The sequence below is a fragment of the Saccopteryx leptura genome, chromosome 4 (assembly GCF_036850995.1).
Source record: "Saccopteryx leptura isolate mSacLep1 chromosome 4, mSacLep1_pri_phased_curated, whole genome shotgun sequence".
Taxonomy (NCBI): Eukaryota; Metazoa; Chordata; class Mammalia; order Chiroptera; family Emballonuridae; genus Saccopteryx; species Saccopteryx leptura.
The window spans coordinates 92485403-92498142 of NC_089506.1; positions in this window are offsets into that span (position 1 = coordinate 92485403).

Sequence of the window (12740 nt, forward strand, 5' to 3'; positions counted from 1 at the left end):
GTGATCTAGCATACTGAAGTCTACTCTCTTAGAGTATAAGAGAAATGGTAAAACTTTTACAATGAAAAGTAATACCTTATCACAGACACTGCTTAATTTAGAAATGATGGAAAGCCTCAGATGTTGTTAATTTTTATAATTTTGTGTACACTACTACTTCAATAATGTTAAGAATCAAGATTAGAGGCACTTTATACAAGATAAGGTATAACAAGATCATCACAATGTGAGCACACAGTTTAAATTATATACCAAATGGTTGACTCTAAAAATAATTTTAAAAGGCCTTGGGTGGTTAGTTCAGTTTGTTTGAGCATTGTCCTGGTGTGCCAAGGTTGTGGGTTTAATACCCAGTCAGGACATGTATGAGAATCAACCAATGAATGCACAAATAAGTTGAACAACAAATTGATGTTTCTCTCTCTCTCTCTTTTCCTCTTTTTCCAAAATCAATCAACAAAAATTAATTAAAAATAATTTAAAATATATGCTAGCCAAAAGGTGAATATTAATTTAAAAAGAAAAAAATTGATTTTGTATAGAACAATATCTGAAATCTTCATTTTCCTTTCAATTATGTTTCATTTTTTGGGGTTGAAATTTAGAAGTCAGGGAATGTGGTATATCTCCATGTGTAGTTGCTCACATCAGTAAAACAGATTGGTATATTATTACTCAATACCATAGCACCTAATACTGAGCCTAGTACTTGGGAGATATGTGATCAGTGAGTGAAGAACACTTTGCTGTGTAGGTTTTGTCCTAGGAACTATCCTCCAGAAGCTTAAAATCTGGTTGGCAATTTGAAACACTATAGCAATAGTAAATAAAAATATTATATAGAACAGGACAATCAAAGGAGTTGTATGATTTTTTTTTTATTCAGTGAGAGGAAGGGAGGCAGAGAGACAGACTCCCACATGAGCCCCAACCAGGATCCACCTAGCAAGCCCACTAGGGAGCGATGCTCTGCTCATCTAGGCAGCACTGTTGCCCAGCAATCAAGCTCTACTTAGTGCAGGGATCCCCAAACTTTTTACACAGGGGGCCAGTTCACTGTCCCTCAGACCATTGGAGGGCCAGACTATAAAAAAAACTATGAACAAATCCCTATGCACACTGCACATATCTTATTTTAAAGTAAAAAAACAAAACGGGAACAAATACAATATTTAAAATAAAGAACAAGTAAATTTAAATCAACAAACTGACCAGTATTTCAATGGGAATTATGCTCCTCTCACTGACCACCAATGAAAGAGGTGCCCCTTCCAGAAGTGCGGCGGGGGCCAGATAAATGGCCTCAGGGGGCCGCATGTGGCCCGCGGGCCATAGTTTGGGGACCCCTGACTTAGTGCCTGAAGCAGAAGCCATGGAGCCATCCTCAGCACCTGGACCAACTTGCTTCAATCGAGCTGTGGCTGCAAGAAGGGAAGAGAGAGACAGAGACAGAGACAGAGAGAGAGAAGAAAAAAGGGGAGGGATGGAGAAGCAGATGGGTGCTTCTTCTGTGTGCCATAACCAGGAATTGAACCCAGGACATCCACATGCGGGCCAAGACTCTACCACTCAGCCAGCTAACTGGCCAGGGCCAGAAATTGTATGATTTTTTAAAATATGAATAGTCATTTGAGAAGAATCAAGGAAATTCAAAATAAAGTGTTAGTACTTTGACAATATTGGCTAAGTCATTCTGTCAAGAAAGAAAAAGTTGAGGCTGTTATTCATCTTTCTGTATATCAGACTCACTCATCACTATGTAGGTTTATCACAAAAAATTTTATATTACTAATTCCTGGAAAACCTGGTCCATGCTATTACATTCATAATTCTGGATTAATTCAGCTTCCACTATTTATCATATAGTCAATTAAATATTTTATAATACGAATTATATATAAGAACGGGTCAAGTTTTGTGTTGCTCAGGAAGTTCTTTGAAAATAATTGAATGCAATTAAAAACCAGCTTGGAAAGTCATGGAGAGGACAGGGTTTTTAGAAATAAGCTTGCCTTTGCTAAATGAAAATTCTCATGAGGTTGTCTGAGGTTTCTGGGTCCTGTATTTTTGCCTACACTCTCTGAAACCAGCTTTTTCCCCAAATCTCTATGTTATTCTTTTTTTCTTAGATTGTCCCATTGGGTCTACTTTTTGCTTCAGAAAGAGATCCTCTACTAGGCACTAATCTTTTTTTTTAACGTCCATTCAGTTCAAGGAACTGTCTCTGTGGAAAAAACATATACTCAGGGGAAACGGTTCTTGGATTAGTAACTTGCAGATGGAGCATGAGAAAGGAAATAGGAAAAAGTAATCAAGTTAAGAGAACAGTTTTTTAAGTGCATGATTGGAATCACTACCACATTCACTGGCTGCTTCTCTTTTTATTGATGTATTTATCAAAAGCTGTTTGGAAATACAGGGCCTGAAGATTAAGTTAAATATATGTTAAAATTTCAAACTGATGATTAGATAGCTCTTTGCAATTCCCGCCCGTCTTATAAAGCACTTCTGTTAGCTGAAGGCATGCTAACAATGTCAGTAATACTTAACATTTGTGTAAGAGTATCAATGTTTTCTTATTTATAGGCCTTTACAGTTTAGAAAAGATATTAAAATAATTGTTTCATTGGATGTACACAGAAATCTCTTAGAACTAATTATTTTATAGATAAAAATTCTGCTTCAAAGAGAGATTGTCACAGAACCAAGAGAGTTTTAAATTTAGGGCCAGAAATCAGGTGTTTTGAGTCTGAATATTCTTATTTTTAATATATTGTGCTGTAGAACATAAGTCGAATGCTCCATAGAGCTGAAGCTGACATTATGACAACACTTCAGTCCTTCTCATAAGCTTCCCTAATACTCCTATGTTATGACCACTCTCTGACGTACAAGAGTCTCTTAAAACACAAACAATTCTGTATCATTTTATGGGGGAAGATTTTATGATGAAGCTTAAGCTAGAATTGAAATTTTACTTTTTGATTTGAAGGCAGTCTTAAGAAATGAACAATTGGCCCTGGCCAGTTGGCTCAGCAGTAGAGCGTCGGCCTAGCGTGCGGAGGACCCGGGTTCGATTCCCGGCCAGGGCACACAGGAGAAGCACCCATTTGCTTCTCCACCCCTCGCCGCGCTTTCCTGTCTCTCTCTTCCCCTCCCGCAGCCAAGGCTCTTTTGGAGCAAAGATGGCCCAGGCGCTGGGGATGGCTCTGTGGCCTCTGCCTCAGGCGCTAGAGTGGCTCTGGTCGCAACATGGCAACGCCCAGGATAGGCAGAGCATCGCCCCCTGGTGGGCAGAGCGTCGCCCCCTGGTGGGCGTGCCGGGTGGATCCCGGTCGGGCGCATGTGGGAGTCTGTCTGACTGTCTCTCCCTGTTTCCAGCTTCAGAAAAATGGAAAAAAAAAAAAAAAAAAAAAGAAATGAACAATTAAAAACACTGTTCAGTTCTAAAAATCCAAATTGACTTTGAGTTGCAAATGGGGTGGATTGATTGAGCCAATTGTATTCTGAATTCCTGGATTCGGTGGGAGAGAACTTACACCAACTTGTAACATAAACCCAAAATGACATAACCTAATCAAGGTATTCCATGATCCCTGGGCCTAAATCAGACATATTAAGAATAATGCAATTCATTAACTTTTGAGTGAGCTATTGTTGAGGTGGAAGCTTTTATCTCTGTGCAGGATTTGAACTTAGAAACATGTTTCCATGGAAGAATTTCTCAGTTAAATGATCTAATAATTTTCTTTTAATTATAAAGTGTATTTCTTTTTAACATATAACCCAAAGCACTCTATTGGATATGTCAGGGTATAACAAAAGGGTTTGGTTGCCTTTTCTTAAAAGCCAAAAGAAACCCCCAAATCTTGGCAGAGCTGTAACCTCTACCATCACTTCCTGTGTTTTGATTACATCAGAATGATTCAAGTAACTGCCATTTCTGTTGTTTTCTGTTTACTTCATCTTGCTAAGAAAAAAAAAAAAGTGGAATATAATGCAGTTAAGTTTTTATCTTTTCTTTTAAAACGTGATTATTGATAAAATAATAATCCCCAAAGAAGAAACATTCAGATTCTTTTGGATTATGCTATATCTCTTTTTCCTTCTTTTTAAAAAATATTTATTGATTGATTTTAGCAAGAGAGGAAGGGCGGGAGAAAGAGAGAGACAGGAACATCAATCCATTCCTGTATGTGCCCTGAACAGGGATTGGACTGGCAACCTCTACACTTTCAGACGATGTTCTAGCCAACCGAGCAATCTGGCCAGCACTCTCTTTTTCAATATTACTATTATATCAATATGCTCTCTCCATTATGCAAGACATTTTCATTAAATTGCTTTTTCCCCTTAATTGGGTTAGCCTACTAGTCAGAAAAGCTTGGCATTTTTGTTTGAGGTGGAGGTATAATCATTGTATTTACCTGACGTGTAGGTTCTATACTCTAAGCTCTGACAACTAGCTCTGAAATATTTATAATGATTCTATCATATATGGATTAAAACTTCTCTCACTTATGCTACAGTAATCATTTTCTAATGCTTCGGTTTTTTTTTCTCACTACAATAAGCATTAGGGTAAAAAGAGCTTTTATTTTTTTGAACATAATTGTAAATTCAAAGGTAAGCAACATTATACAACTAAAAGTGTACTTGGGTATGTATTGGAACAGAAACTTGGATGGTAACTTTATTGGATTAACCTAAAATAGTCACCTGTTCCTCTTCTTTCAACTGTATTCTTAGATGTTTCAATGTTTTCCTAAAAGATGATTTTGCTGTGTTTGCCATTACCTTGAGTAGTGGTGTGTTTTAACACAATCTCTATTTCATAATCTGGGCTGGAAAGGCAAAAAATATAAATATGAAGGTCAGTGATTGTTGGATCAAGCACTGGAAAATGAGGAATATGTAGAAGAATTGAGGGATGATATGAAGCTATTCCAGAAAAGTTAGGAGCGAGTTATGTGCAAATGTATCACAGTTAACCTGTGTAACATTGCAGAATTCTCTGGAAACATGGCCAGCAGCAAGCAAAATGGCATTATTTTGCTCAGAATATTCTAAAACTTTTCTCATCCTAGAAAAGAAGTCTGCTTTATTACACAATTCTGTGGACCTAAGACAATGTGTGTATGCTTGTGTGTGTGTGACTGCGTGTGTACATTTTTTATTGTATGTAAAGTTATGATCTCACTATAATTTTTATTTATATAGAACACAATTTACTTAAATGCTTTATGAATATAATAAGATTTTTCTGAATTTTTCTTTCTTACAGATATAAAACTATTTACTAAAAGAATACTCTATTGTGGATATTTAGGCAGTTTTTAATTTCATAAAATCATAAATAATGCCTTAGTGATATCTTGATAATATTTTAATGCATTTACACTTTTTCTACATTCATACTTAGTTCTTCAAAATAACTTACTTGAAATGATGTTTTGATTAAATAGTATTCTTATTTTTATGATTCTTGATGTAAATTGTCAAATAGCATGCAAAGAGTTGGAACTAATTTATATGCATAGCATTTGCCTAGTAGAGTGTCTTTTATTTTGCCTTTGGAAACAAACACTCACCAAATTGTATAAAAATATATTTTTTTATTTACTTGATTTATCATTATGTTGAGCATTGTTAATTTTTTTTTTATTTTTTATTTTTTTATTTTTTTCATTTTTCTGAAGCTGGAAACAAGGAGAGACAGTCAGACAGACTCCCGCATGCGCCCGACCGGGATCCACCCGGCACGCCCACCAGGGGCGGTGCTCTGCCCCCCAGGGGGCGATGCTCTGCCCATCCTGGGCGTCGCCATATTGCGACCAGAGCCACTCTAGCGCCTGAGGCAGAGGCCACAGAGCCATGCCCAGCGCCCGGGCCATCTTTGCTCCAATGGAGCCTTGGCTGCAGGAGGGGAAGAGAGAGACAGAGAGGAAAGTGTGGCGGAGGGGTGGAGAAGCAAATGGGCGCTTCTCCTATGTGCCCTGGCCGGGAATCGAACCCGGGTCCTCTGCATGCTAGGCCGACGCTCTACCGCTGAGCCAACTGGCCAGGGCCGAGCATTGTTAATTTTTTAAGTGAAGTTAATATTTTTCAGTCCTTGCATAAACTAGAGTAAGTATTCTTTTTACACAGCATTGCCCATTGTGATGACAAGAGACTTGGCATCTATTTTTGCAAGGGAAAGCTTAGGAATGTCATGGGAATTTTAAAAAGAGGGGAATCTAATTGAGCATAAGATAGTTTCTAAATATGGGATGGACCTCTATGATGGGTTATCTATCGGTGAATTGCAAGCTAAACTTGAAGGATGACATGAGATAAACAACCGTCTTGACTTTACCACCACAGAATCATCAGTTTCTCCTTCACTGGCAATCATGATTTATTAACTTGAACCCAGCTTTCATGTCAGTAGGGCACTGGCTGCCAAGGGTGTTCAGTGGTCTTCTGATTTGATCCTACTTCTCTCCACAGAGCCCCCTAGGACACATTATCCTGTCTCTGAGTATCAGATCTTCTCTAAGATTATGCTCTCATTCCTCCCTCACTGCACAGATGACCCTTCTCCATTAGTATTGAATAACTCTGTACCTTGTACTCTTAGATCTATTTTTTATGTGAAACAAAAAACACTAATGAATAGCATTGACTTGTTCTCTGTATTTAACTGTAATAAACCTGGAAATAATCTGTCTCTGACTTACTAGAAAAAACAAACAAACAAACAAATGAATAAAGGAGATTCACATTAGTGTATTTGTTGTTTATCTCATTATAATTTTATTTATTGCTTATACATCTTACTGTGAGGTATCTCTCTCTCTTGCATGTTTTTTTTTTTATATTGGAGAGAACTCAACAAGGTTTAAGGAATCATTATTAAATTTTCACTTAGATCTCTCAATTTTTAATTTCTTGGCCATACCACCTACACTCTAAAGAAGAAAAATTTTCATAATCAGTACAAAAGTTGCTTTGGCTGAAGCCTTTCCCACAGCCCCTTTTTCATTACTGGTGTTACTCATCAAGTCCAGATCGTAAACAGAATCCCTCTGGGGATTCTAAAAGCATCATTGATTTATTCAGAGATGTTTCAAATACAAATGTTAAAATAAAACAGCTTGATAAACTTAATTTTTTTTTGTACAGTGTATCTTCTGAAATGACCCCTAGGTTTAAAATCTCTTTTAATTTCTAAACCTGAAATTCTACATTTTTATGGAAATAGTAAATTTATTATTATTTTTTTCATTTCAAAAATGCAAAGGTTTCCAGGTGAATTTAGAGGCATTTAATGCACCTATGACTCAAGTTTGTTTTTATTTAAAAGTACTTAAACTTTGTCATTTGAATAGGGATAGAAAATACTAATAGAAATTATAATTTCTTTGTTATTTTGGTAATTTATGAATGGATTAACATTGTGGTGACCTGATTTTCTCACTAACGGGGAACTAATAGAAACACAAAACCTTGTAAATGAAACTCTAAATATAAAAATGCAGTCCCAGTACACAAGTAAAAATTGTGAGAAAAAACAATATATTTTTATCAACTTTTTGAATTTGTGAATCTAGACCATCCCTTATTCAATAAAAATTCAAGCCAATAAAGTAGTATAAAAATAGTTTCCTTAGATAAAATTAGTTGGATTGGATTAATTGTTTTAATTATCTAAAAATTGGGGGGGCAAAGATGGTAGGAGTTTCCAGAGAAACTTGGTATGATTATGAGAACAACTAATTCAATTGATTGCAATTTTTTTTTAAACTTGGAGTCACATTTTTGCAAGGGTATTGACACAACTTCTGGTTTTCCTAGGAAATATAATAATTATTCCAGAAAAATTTTAATAAATCAAATTATTGTGATTATCATTTTAAACAGTGGTTTTACTCTGTTCCCATTGTGAGCTATTCTATAATTACATAAAAAAAAGAGATATAAAAGGACGCTTATCCTGTTTTTGACATCTTTGATCAAATATAATCCAATAAAGGTCAGAGACAATATTGTATCATGTGTTAATGAAATCACTGCAAAATTATAAAATTTGCTAAAGAAATCTGTGTTGTTGAATAAGTTATATATAAATATATATATATATGTTTTGTCAAGCAATTTAGGGAAAAAAGTTTAGTTTGAGTAAATCAATATATTTATCTTTTTAAAATTAATTTTAATGGGGTGACACTGATAAATCAGGGTACATATGTTCAGAGAAAACATCTCCAGATTATTTTGACATTTGATTATGTTGCATACCCCACACCCAAAGTCAAATTGTCTGCCGTCACCTTCTATCTGGTTTTCTTTGTGCTCCTCCCCTCCCCGCACCCCAACCCTCTCCTTCCTCTCTTCCTTCCCATCCCCCCCTCTGTTACCATCACATTCTTGTCCATGTCTCTGAGTCTCATTTTCATGTCCCATCTATGTATGGATTCATATAATTCTTAGTTTTATCAGATTTACTTATTTCACTCAGTATAATGTTATCAAGATTCATCCATGTTATTGTAAATGATCCAATGTCATCATTTCTTATTGCTGAGTAGTATTCCATAGTATATATGTATGAAAGCTTTTTATCCACTAGTCCACTGATGGACACTTGGGCTGTTTCCAGATCTTCGCTATTGTGAACAATGCTGCCATAAACATGGGGGTGCATTTCTCCTTTTGGAACAGTTCTATGGTGTTCTTAGGGTATATTCCTAAGAGTCGGATAGCTGGGTCAACGGCAGTTTGATTTTTAATTTTTTGAGGAATCTCCATACTGTTTTCCACAGTGGCTCCACCAGTCTGCATTCCCACCAGCAGTACAGAAGGGTTCCCTTTTCTCCACATCCTTGCCAGCACTTATTCTGTGTTGTTTTGTTGATGAGCGCCATTCTGACTGGTGTGAGGTGATATCTCATTGTGGTTTTAATTTGCATTTCTCTAATATTAGTGATGTTGAGCATTTTTTCATATGCTTATTGGCTGGCCATCTGTATGTCCTCATAAAAGGAGCTTGGATGTCTTCCTTCCTCATGAATTTTTTGAAATAGCTTGAGAAGGATAGGACTTAGTTCTTTGAATATTTGCTAGAATTCACTTGTGAAACCATCAGATCCAAGATATTTCTTTGTTGAGAGTTTTTTTTAATTAATTTTAATTAATTATTTTTTTAATTTTATGAGGGTTAATTTTTTTTATTTTAATGGGGTGACATTGATAAATCAGGGTACATATGTTCAGAGAAAACATCTCTAGGTTAATTTGACATTTGATTATGCTGCATTTCCATTACCCAAAGTCCAGTTGTATTCTGTCACCTTCTAACTGGTTTTCTTTCTGTCCCTCCCCTCCCCCAAACCCCTCCCTCTTCTCCCCCCTACCCCGTAACCCCCACACGCTTGTCCATGTCTCTGAGTCTTATTTTTATGTCCCACCTCTGTATGGAATCATACAGTTCTTAGTTTTTTCTGATTTACTTATTTCGCTCAGTATAATGTTATCAGACGAGATCGGGTGCGTTCAGGGTGGTATGGCCATAGACAGTATAATGTTATCAAGGTCCATCCATGTTGTTGTAAATGATCAAATGTCATCCTTTCTTCTGGCTGAGTAGTATTCCATAGTATATATGTACCAAAACTTTGTAATCCACTCATCCACTGACAGACACTTGGGCTGTTTCCAGATCTTTGCTATTGTGAACAATGCTGCCATAAGCATAAGGGTGCATTTCTTCTTTTCAAAAAGTGCTATGGTGTTCTTGGGGTATATTCCTAAAAGTGGTATAGCTGGGTCAAAAGGCAGTTTGATTTTTAATTTCTTGAGAAATCTCCATACTGTTTTCCACAGTGGCTGCACCAGTCTGCATTCCCACCAGCAGTGCAAGAGGGTTCCCTTTTCTCCACAACCTCGCTAGCACTTATTCTGTGTTGTTTGGTTGATGAGCGCCATTCTGACTGGTATGAGGTGATATCTCATTGTGGTTTTAATTTGCATTTCTCTAATGATTAGTGATGTTGAGCATTTTTTCATATGCCTATTGGCCATCTGTATGTCCTCTTTGGAGAAGTGTCTATTCATTTCTTTCGCCCATTTTTTGATTGGAATTTTTGTCTTCCTGGTATTGAGTTTTACAAGTTCTTTATAAATTTTGGTTATTAACCCCTTATCAGACGTATTGTCAAATATATTCTCCCATTTGTGGTTTGTCTTTTTATTCTGTTCTTAATGTCTTTAGCTGCACAGAAGCTTTTTAGTTTGATATAGTCCCATTTGTTTATCCTCTCTCTATTTCACTTGCCTGTGGATATAAATCGGCAAATATATTGCTGCGAGAGATGTCGGAGAGCTTACTGCCTATGTTTTCTTCTAAGATGCTTATGGTTTCACGGCTTACATTTAAGTCTTTTATCCATTTTGAGTTTATTTTTGTGAATGGTGTAAGTTGGTGGTCTAGTTTCATTTTTTTGCAGGTAGCTGTCCAATTTTTCCAACGCCATTTATTAAAGAGGCTGTCTTTCCTCCATTGTATGCTCTTACCTCCTTTGTCAAATCAGTTGTCCATAGAGCTGTGGGTTTATTTCTGGGTTCTCTGTTCTGTTTCATTGATCTATATGCCTGTTCTTATGCCAGTACCAGGCTGTTTTGAGTACAATGGCCTTGTAGTATAACTTGATTTCTGGAAGTGTGATACCTCCCACTTTATTCTTCCTTTTCAAGACTGCTGAGGCTATTCGTGTTCTCTTTTGGTTCCATATAAAGTTTTGGAATATGTGTTCTATATCTTTGAAGTAAGTCATTGGTATTTTATGTTGGGAGTTTTTTGAAAACTGTTTCTATCTCATTGTTGTAATTGGTCTGTTTAGGTTTTCTGATTCTTTCAGATTGATTTTGGAAGATTGTATGATTTAAAGAATTTGTCCATTTCATCCAGGTTGTCTAGTTTTTAGGCATACAGTTCTTCATAGTATTTTCTTATAATATTTTGTATTTCTGTTGTGTCAGCTGTTATTTCTCCACTCTCATTTCTAATTTTATTTATTTGAGTCCTCTCTCTTTTTTTCTTGGTGTGTCTAGTTAAAGGTTCATTGATCTTGTTTATCTTTTCAAAGAACCAGTTCCTGGTTTTATTGATCCCATGTATTGTTTCTTTAGCCTCTTTGTCATTTATTTCAGCTCTGATCTTTATTATTTTCTTTCTTCTACTACATCTGGGCTTTACTTTCTGTTCTTTCTTTAGTTCTTTTAGATGCAGGGTTAAGTTGTTTATTTGAGCTTTTTTCTAGCTTCTTAAAGTGTGCCTGTAGTGCTATGAACTTCACTCTCAGTACTGCTTTTGCTGTGTCCAATAAATTTTGAGTTGTTGTATGCTCATTATCATTCGTTTCTAGAATTTTTTATTTCTTCTTTGATCTCATTTTTAATCCATTCGTTATTTAACAACCTGCTATTTAGTTTCCATGTGTTTGAGAATTTTTGAGTTTTTCTGTTGTGATTGATCTCTAGTTTCATGCCATTGTGATCAGAGAAAGTGCTTGATATGATTTCAATCTTCTTAAATTTCTTGAGACCACTTTTGTGCCCTAACATGTGGTCTATTCTAGAGAATGTACCATGGGCACTTGAAAAGAATGTATATCCTGCAACTTTAGGGTGAAAGGTTCTGAAGATATCTATTAAATCCAGTTGATCTAGTGTGTCCTTTAAGTCTGCTGTTTCTTTGATAATTTTCTTTCTAGGGGATCTATCTAGTGATGTTAGTGGGGTATTGAAATCCCCTACTATTATAGTATTGCTGTTGATCTCACCCTTTATATTCATCAAAGTCTGCTTTATATATTTAGTTGCTCCTATATTAGGTGTGTAGGTAATTATAATGGTTATATCCTCCTGTTGGATTGCTCCCTTTATCATTATGTAATGGCCTTCTTTATCTCTTACTATAGCCTTTGTTTTAAAGTCCATTTTGTCTGATATAAGTATTGCTACCCCAGCTTATTTTTCATTCCCATTTGCATAAAATATTTTTCCATCCTTTTACCTTTAGTCTATGTGCATCTTTTGTTTTAAGTTGTGTCTCTTGTAGACAGCATATGTATGAGTCCTGTTTTTTTTATCCATGAAGCTACCCTACATCTTTTGATTGGATCATTTAATCCACTTACATTTAAGGTTATTATTGATATGTAGTTGTTTATTGCTATATTATTCTTTAAAGCTGTATTCCTCTTTTGCTATGTTCTTTTCCCACTTTGATCTGTTTACAACAGGCCCCTTAACATTTCCTGCAGCATTAGTTTGGTTGTAATGAATTCCTTGAGTTTTTTTTTCTTTTTTTGTCTGGGAAGCTTTTTATTTCTCCTTCAATTTTAAATGATAGCCTTTCTGGATAAAGTAGTCTTGGTTGTAGTTCTTGTTCTGCATTACTTTGAATATTTCTTGCCATTCCCTTCTGGCCTCAAGTCTTTCTGTTGAGAAGTCAGATGTCATCCTTATGTGGGCTCCTTTGTAGGTGATAGTGTTTTTTTCTCTAGCAGTTTTTAATATTTTCTCTTTATCACTTAGCTTTGGTATTTTAATTATGATGTGTCTTGGTGTTGATTTCTTTGGGTTTAATGGAGTTCTCTATGCTTCTTGAACTTGTGAGAACTTTTTTCTGCATTAATTTAGGGAAGTTTTCAGCTATGATATGATTGAACAAAGTCTCTATCCCTTGTTTTTTCTCT